At 39.4% G+C, this 8,247-nt stretch overlaps 1 long non-coding RNA gene across 1 annotated transcript; it reads right to left on the bottom strand.

Moving 5' to 3' along the window:
- Positions 1 to 550: 550 nt before the first annotated feature.
- On the bottom strand, positions 551 to 7,138 carry LOC147326098 (uncharacterized). The gene is made up of 4 exons (XR_015130594.1): positions 6,234 to 7,138; positions 4,137 to 4,404; positions 3,867 to 4,031; positions 551 to 1,598 (listed from the first exon to the last, which is right to left on the bottom strand). It is a non-coding gene; the product is annotated as an uncharacterized LOC147326098 (long non-coding RNA).
- Positions 7,139 to 8,247: the final 1,109 nt, after the last annotated feature.

Consider the following 8,247-nt stretch of genomic DNA (forward strand, 5'->3'; position numbering starts at 1 on the left):
TGCTGCAACTACCAGGGGTGGACTTATTGAGTGCTGCCCCTGGAGCACAGCATCCATCATTTTGTACCACTGCCAGGTGGCGGCAGTTGGGCTACCTTCCTCTACTCCCTTGCCTGTGGGTGGGTCCCTAAGCTCCTGAAAATATGTATTAATGTCTATATTATCACAGATACAATTACTCTATTATCAAATGGCAAAGTCAGATTGTTCCATTTCTTTTGTGCTTGCTTAACTGTTATGGCCAGGCCTGAAGAGCTAACAAAGTCCCTGAGGGAAAAGAATGTTGCACTGTCACTTCGATAGCTGGTTATCATAAGATTTGCTCCTCTAATCCTTCCCTAGAAAACAGGGAGCAGCAAAAGCAGTCAGTACTTACTCCCATCCAGTCTTGCAGGAATTTCTCTTTCCTGTAAGACTGTCATTTTCCTTCCGCCACTCAATGAGAACCTGTGTTTCCTCGCTTGTCCCTTGATTAAAATATCAAATATTGCATTAATATATTAACAATCCAAGCAAATAAAAGTAGGGAAAAATGACAGCAAAACAATCAGGTGCTTTATTAAAACTTACTGTTGATACAAACGTAAAAATAACTTAAGGTTTTTAAACATTATACAGGATAGTACAAGATTTGTGTGAACGACTGGCTATTAAAATTGCCAAAGTGATTTAAATCAGAGCCTTTAGAGAAAGCGGAAATTTCAAAACAAAATGTTGTGCTCGCTATTTGGCGGGCAAGGCCCCTTTCGAAAACAGCATAGGAAATTTTTAATTAGGGTCTGTGCTGTTAAATTTACTAAATATTTGAAATTTAAATAACTATATTCTCACATAAAAATGCATTGAAAATGCACTGCATATTACAACAATAGTAGTATTTAACTTACAATTATGCGTCTTCTCCTCTGCCATTTTCACAGAGGTCTTGCGAAATGCATTCTGGGATATTTAGCTGTACCAAGTCCACACAAGTCACCACCGATGCATGCTCAATAAAACGGGCGGAGTGAGAACACATCCGGGAATTTTTTGCGTTCTCAGCTTGATGCGTACTTCGGATTGGAACAGTACTTGGTCTCCGACTGATGACGTATCACGAGTACACGAGAACGCAAGTACGCACAAGTACGCATATTGAGAAAGGGCCACAGTGCGAAAATTACCATAATCATCATCCCGCGCAACACGCACTCTGCTGTCACAACCATGGCCCTGGTCATAGAAAACACATGTGTAGTTACCATAGCAAAACATCAGGAAACCACCTGTGGGGAAACAAACCTATAAACACTGCAGTAACAGCACTATAGAAAAACAAACAAACAAACAAAACTGTGGAACATTCCTTCAAAGCAAGAACATTTTCATGAAACAAGCAGGTGGCGGACTCTTGACCAGAAAAAGTTTCAAGTACACATTGTGGATTTAACAAAGTAAAAGCTACCAGTCCACAAAGAGTCAATATTCAAGCTTAACGCCACTCGTGGTCGGAGAGATCCTGAAACAGGGTGAGGACTCGAGGGTTCTTGTTGGAAAGATGCTTCAAGTTTTTGTTTTCTTTTTTGGTTCCTTTTTCTGGGTTTATGGAGAAGAAACACCTGTAGAATAAAATCATATAAAAGCATATTAAGCATTTTAATTGATCAGTTAAAAAATAAGTACAAGCATATACATACAGGGAGTGCAGAATTATTAGGCAAGTTGTGTTTTTGAGGAATAATTTTATTATTGAACAACAACCATGTTCTCAATGAACTCAAAAAACTCATTAATATCAAAGCTGAATGTTTTTGGAAGTAGTTTTTAGTTTGTTTTTAGTTTTAGCTATTTTAGGGGGATATCTGTGTGTGCAGGTGACTATTACTGTGCATAATTATTAGGCAACTTAACAAAAAACAAATATATACGCGTGTGATGGAGCATTGTCCTGCATGAAAATCATGTTTTTCTTGAAGGATGCAGACTTCTTCCTGTACCACTGCTTGAAGAAGGTGTCTTCCAGAAACTGGCAGTAGGACTGGGAGTTGAGCTTGACTCCATCCTCAACCCGAAAAGGCCCCACAAGCTCATCTTTGATGATACCAGCCCAAACCAGTACTCCACCTCCACCTTGCTGGCGTCTGAGTCGGACTGGAGCTCTCTGCCCTTTACCAATCCAGCCACGGGCCCATCCATCTGGCCCACCAAGACTCACTCTCATTTCATCAGTCCATAAAACCTTAGAAAAACCAGTCTTGAGATATTTCTTGGCCCAGTCTTGACGTTTCAGCTTGTGTGTCTTGTTCAGTGGTGGTCGTCTTTCAGCCTTTCTTACCTTGGCCATGTCTCTGAGTATTGCACACCTTGTGCTTTTGGGCACTCCAGTGATGTTGCAGCTCTGAAATATGGCCAAACTGGTGGCAAGTGGCATCTTGGCAGCTGCACGCTTGACTTTTCTCAGTTCATGGGCAGTTATTTTGCGCCTTGGTTTTTCCACACTGTTACTTTCTTTTTCTAGACGTGTCTTGAACGCGACAAAAAATTGGCCCACTCCCGCTCCACCAAAACAAGAACCCAAACAATAGTATCTTCTAAAATGCTAAGCAGCCATTTATTTGCTTCAGCAGTGAGCAGTGCCAAAAATAACAAACAAAACTCCCTAATGGTCCCTATGCTGTCCTACACAAAATGAAAACCAAACAAAAGACAATTCACTTACCTAACTTTCTACATGAAAAACAGGAGAAAACTTAATCAACAAGACGAGACAGAAGTAAAACTGAACACACTCACATGAGACGCAGACCTTCACAATAAAACAGGAAATGAGAACACTACACCAAGACGCAGACCTGACACTGAGAGACAGACAGAATGACACATGGAACCTGAACTAAACTAAACGTGAGATACAACCGAGAACAAATCCTTAAACATGAATAAACAGAAACATAGAATTCTAATAGTAATAAACATTATAATAATAATACTCATAGTGCCCAAAACCACAACAAACATTCAAAAATAAACTAATCAATCAAAACTCAAAATACTGGGTCGAAACTGACCCAGAACCGTGACAACACGCTTCTTGCGACCCTGTTGACTATTTTGAATGAAACGCTTGATTGTTCGATGATCACGCTTCAGAAGCTTTGCAATTTTGAGACTGCTGCATCCCTCTGCAAGATATCTCACAATTTTTGACTTTTCTGAGCCTGTCAAGTCCTTCTTTTGACCCATTTTGCCAAAGGAAAGGACGTTGCCTAATAATTATGCACACCTGATATAGGGTGTTGATGTCATTAGACCACACCCCTTCTCATTAGAGAGATGCACATCACCTAATATGCTTAATTGGTAGTAGGCTTTCGAGCCTATACAGCTTGGAGTAAGACAACATGCATGAAGAGGATGATGTGGACAAAATACTCATTTGCCTAATAATTCTGCACTCCCTGTACACATACACAGTCATGGCCAAACTGCAACAACAATTGGTTTCCCCAAATTCAAGACAAAATATAACGAAAATGCTTTGGGAAGTGAACACTGCATGGTCAAAAGTATTGGCACCCTTCACAACAAGTGTTTTTTGCAGTGATAAATCACACTTTTGCATTTTAAAAATCCAGCGCAAAGGTTATAGATAGTCAGACGTCAGCTGAGTCTTCGTCTGGCCCCGAGTCTTAGCCAGGCTTGGACCCAGATTCAGACTGTTATTTTATAAAAACAGTCTTAATCCGGGTCCAAACCCAGCCAAGAGTCAGAGCCAGACCTGGATTCCAGCCACCTCAGAGCCAGACTCCAGATCCCAGAGTCTCAATCACAATTGTTGTAACGCGAGATTCTCAGGTCTGAGAAATAAGAAAGACATATTTGCCCACCTTTGAAGAACCTCCAGAGTGAAAGCCAGCTCAGATAATGGATGTCAAAATTGTAGTAGCTCTCGAACATGATGCACAATGCAGAAATGAATGAGGATATGTTTGTGCTGACGAGGTTCCGATCAAGACTCAGCATGTATCTTCTTAAGGAATAGCAGGACTGTCCTGTGAACCAATTATTTAACAGGTTATATTAATAAGCACTGCAGTACATGACATTCTATAAACAGTGCAATTAAAAAAAGAGAGAGAGCTATGAAAAAGACTTACTAAGGACAATAATAGTGGATATCAGAGACACTTGCTCCAGTTGCACCTCATCTGCCAGACATGTATCTTCTACATGGAAAACTCCTCCTTCTCTTCAAAGTAGCTGAACAGAAGCAGGACCACCTCTTTCACCTCATCTGAGCAGCCACTCTGCGGTCCCCGTATCCTCTTAAGCCTTGCATCAGTCTGAAGGAACGTCTTGGTTTTGCTGACACCAACTGTAGTCATGTAGTCCAGAAAGACCTTTTCCCCTTCAAATCCAAGTAGTCTATATAATAGAGGCAGGAATTAGCAGCTGTCCTTGCAGTTTAAGGTAAAAGAGACACATGTTTCTGAGATAAGACTGACCATCATTCTCTGGCATATCACTGGCTGAACTAGCAGATAACATGGTTTTATGTGTGTTTTCTTAATAATCTGTACTGTCATTTGGGGGCTGAGGGTGAGATTATACATGTCATCAATACCATCTGGGGAACATGCTTTATGCTTCCTACACTTTTTCCTTACTTTTTTGTAAACACATGCATACAACCATTCTATAATACTGGACTTATTTTTCTACTAAGGTTTGAACTTTGAGGGTGTTTAAACAAGAGAGAAAAGTGTGAAAATGTCCATGCTTGTCTGAGAAAAGTGTATAAAGTGTGTAGTGAATGGTTTTACAGCCTTAAAACATCTATAATAATTGTAAAAAATAAAGCTGGCTATGTTTCACCTATGGCGGGTTATTTTTTAGAACGTAACTCCCGCGATAAACGAGAGAACACTGTACACACCCTCTTAATGTGACCAATATCCTTTTACAAAACACGCAGGTGACCATTTTTAGTATTTAAAAAGTTTGCCCGTGCTTTTCAGCTGAACTAGCATGCTAGCGCTAAGTTATCAAGTATTAGTCTAAATATCAACTGGTGCTAGTGATGTTTTGTATGGGCAGAAATCTGTGCCATCAGAAACTGAATTTGAATAAGTTAAATTTGAATTTGAATTGCTCAGACTGAATCTGAATTGTAACTTGAATAAATGCTTTTGAAAACTGAATTTGAATTAGTCTAATTTGAAATTGAATTTATGGTTTGAAAATGATCATCACTAAATTGAAATTGAATTTTATATTTTGAAAATGAATTGATTTGCTTTGAAACTGCATTTTATCCTTTAAAAATTCAGCTCTCGAATAATTTCAGTTTCACTTCTCACCATTCAGTTTCAGTTCTACAATTCAATTTCAGTTCCAAAATTCAGTTTTTTGGAACTTACATCCGGTTCCAGTTCAAGCGCAGATTAATAGAACTACGTTTTACTAGCGGACCGAAAGTGTTACTGACGGGAATCTACAGCGTCTTGAGCTGAATTAAGACTTCAGAAGTCATTTGTCATGTCGAATGACCAGCGGATGAACTCTCAGGTTGGTAATAAATGTATTACATGTATAAGACCAAGCGTCATGTTAACAAATGATAGCCGTAAGGTAACTTTTATGCTTATTGTAGCTGTTAGCTAAAATCGCTAATTTAGCGTAGTTTGCCCTGAATTCAGCTTTGACAAACAAATATGATCTAGAGCAGGGCGATATGGCCAAAAATATTTATCACGATATATATTTGAAAATTTGCGATAACGATATAACCGACGATATAATTGATGCGAGACAAAATACAACTCCACAACATTACTAGCGCAAAAAGACAACCTTCCATTTATTTTCACTTAAACAAGAAGCTGGTTTTTATGTACATTAAAGCTTTATAAAAATGTAACAGTGCAAATGCAAATTCCTTGCTGAAAGTTTAACCAAAAGGCATTTCCAGTAGAAATGGGCTGACATATCCTGAGCATAACCATGTATAATATCCACTGAAGTTAAAAAGAGGTGCTTTGCAACATTAAACTGCAGTGTGCAGTACGCATTTTTCGGACCATAAGGTGCACGGGATTATAAGGCACATTAAGCGAAACAAAGCAGTCAGATAAATCAAACTTTATTAAACTCATTCTTCTTGCTTCCTCCACTTCTGTACCATTGATTCATTAATGTTGAATTCTCTGGCAGCTGCTCTATTCCCATGTTGTTGCAGTATATTAATGACTAACCTCGTATTGTGGATGGATTATCTCAGTTGTTCTCCTGACTGAAGTTTGGTCCGTTTACAGCATCCTGCCATGCGATTGCATTTGTCTCTAACCATGAAGAACCTTCACGTTAACTTTTATAAGTGGAAAAGTGTTAGTGTTCGTCCTCCAGCTTCACTGTTTATGTTATGCTAACATAGCTGTGTCGCTAGCGATCACGTAGCACATCATTATATACCAGCTAGCCCAACTTCAGTAACCCTACAAACGTCACTGCTGTTTAGTTTCCTGTCTTCATTTATGTTGGAAGTGATAGCAGAGCTGTACGTTTGATTTTTTTCAGAAATCTCTCAGTCAGAACATGCAATATCATGCTTAGGTAACTAGCGAAACTAGCGAGCTAACTTCCGCTAGCTTCCTGCTAACTTCTAACTCCGTTAAATGTAATAACTTTTGTTTTCATGGATGCCTGGAAGTTAAACTTTATAGTTACACCTGGTAAAGCAGCAATGCTGATCGTTTTATTAAAGATGAAAGAATTTAGACAGTTTTTAACTCTAAGTGATGCTGCAGTGTTGTTTGACCTGAAACATACGGAGTTTAGGACCCAGATTACTCCCAGATTTAAGAGCATCTTAGTCCGACAAATATGACAATAACAACGGCTGCTTGCATGTTCTGCAAAAAAATGTGCTTTGTTGTGTATCTGACGGACAAACACCAAACCAGTTCCACATCACGGAAGTTGCACCATTTTTACAAACCAATTCTGGTTCATCTGTTTCACTCAACAATCGGCCATGTGCGTATGAAAACAAAGGCACTGCGCATGCGCGTTTTACTCCCATTCTATCGCGATATTTCATTTTCCTATCGTTGCCTAACATTATACCGGTATTACCGTGAACGGTATAATATGGCCCAGCCCTAATATGATCGACTGTTTCTAGTAGAATTCCAAAGTTGTCATCTTGTACCCTCTCAGAGTACCCCCTCTGTATGCTTGCAGAGACCCCTACAGTAGGGAAACATGCAAAACGGTGTCCAAACCTTTGTATTTTAGCTTTATTTATGTCTTACACAGCATCCCAACTCTTTAGCTAACTTAATAACTTTAGCTAAAGTGAATAGTTAGCCTAATTCATTCAACATGTCTTTCAAGTAAAGCTTAATGAAGCACTGCACAGAAATGCAGAAATGGTTCATGAGAATAAACAATTGGACACTAAATACAGAGAACTGGAAGGCCGAAATAAAGACTTGGAAGAAAGGCACAAGGAAAGTCTCATGAACCAACAGAAGCAGCCCAACGTGGACATCATAAATGAGGGCTGGGAAATAATGTTTAATCAAGCTCAGCAGCGCATTGCAAGCCTGATGACAGAAAAGAAGCAGAACAGCCATAAGTTAAGAACAATGTCCTGCCAGCTTCAACAAGCACAAGCTGTTAATCAGGAGCTCCATGGGAATCTCCAAGACGCTGAGAAAAAGAAGCAGGAGATGCAAGTACAGCTTGATGAAGCCCAGGAGAAAAACCAAGAGCTTCTTCAAGAGAAGAAACAGCAGGACATAAAGGAGAAAGACATGGAATGCAAACTTCACAACATGAAGAAACAAAATGTCTTGCAAATAAATGTTACGTTTCGGTGTTGTCAGTGTGTTGTTTTTGGCGTGACTGTTATGTGTTTCCTGTTTTACTTTGAAAGTCTGTGTTATCTTAGTGTTTTCAGTTTACGTTTCCCTGTCTCGTCAGTTCTGAGTTGCCCCAGCTGTGTTTCCCTCTTGTTGTCCATTTTCCTGATTGCTCCCTCTAGGTATTTAAACCCTGTGTTTCAGTGTGTCATGGTTGCGATCTCCCCCGTGTTGTAAATAGTTCGGTGTTTTGTTGTAAATAAATAGTTTGTTGTAAATAGATTTGTCGATACTTTCGTTTTGGGATTTTGGTGGAGAGCCTTAGTGGGTTTTTTTCTGTGGGGTTTTTTTTTTTCTTTATTTTTACTTTTTTCGTGTTGCACTCCGGTTGCCTAGGCCGGGG

Source organism: Aulonocara sp. 'chitande type north' Nkhata Bay, linkage group LG7 (genome assembly GCF_057382095.1).
Source record: "Aulonocara sp. 'chitande type north' Nkhata Bay isolate Kocher_YH1m ecotype deep benthic linkage group LG7, A_spYH_male_GT1.1, whole genome shotgun sequence".
NCBI classification, from domain to species: domain Eukaryota; kingdom Metazoa; phylum Chordata; class Actinopteri; order Cichliformes; family Cichlidae; genus Aulonocara; species Aulonocara sp. 'chitande type north' Nkhata Bay.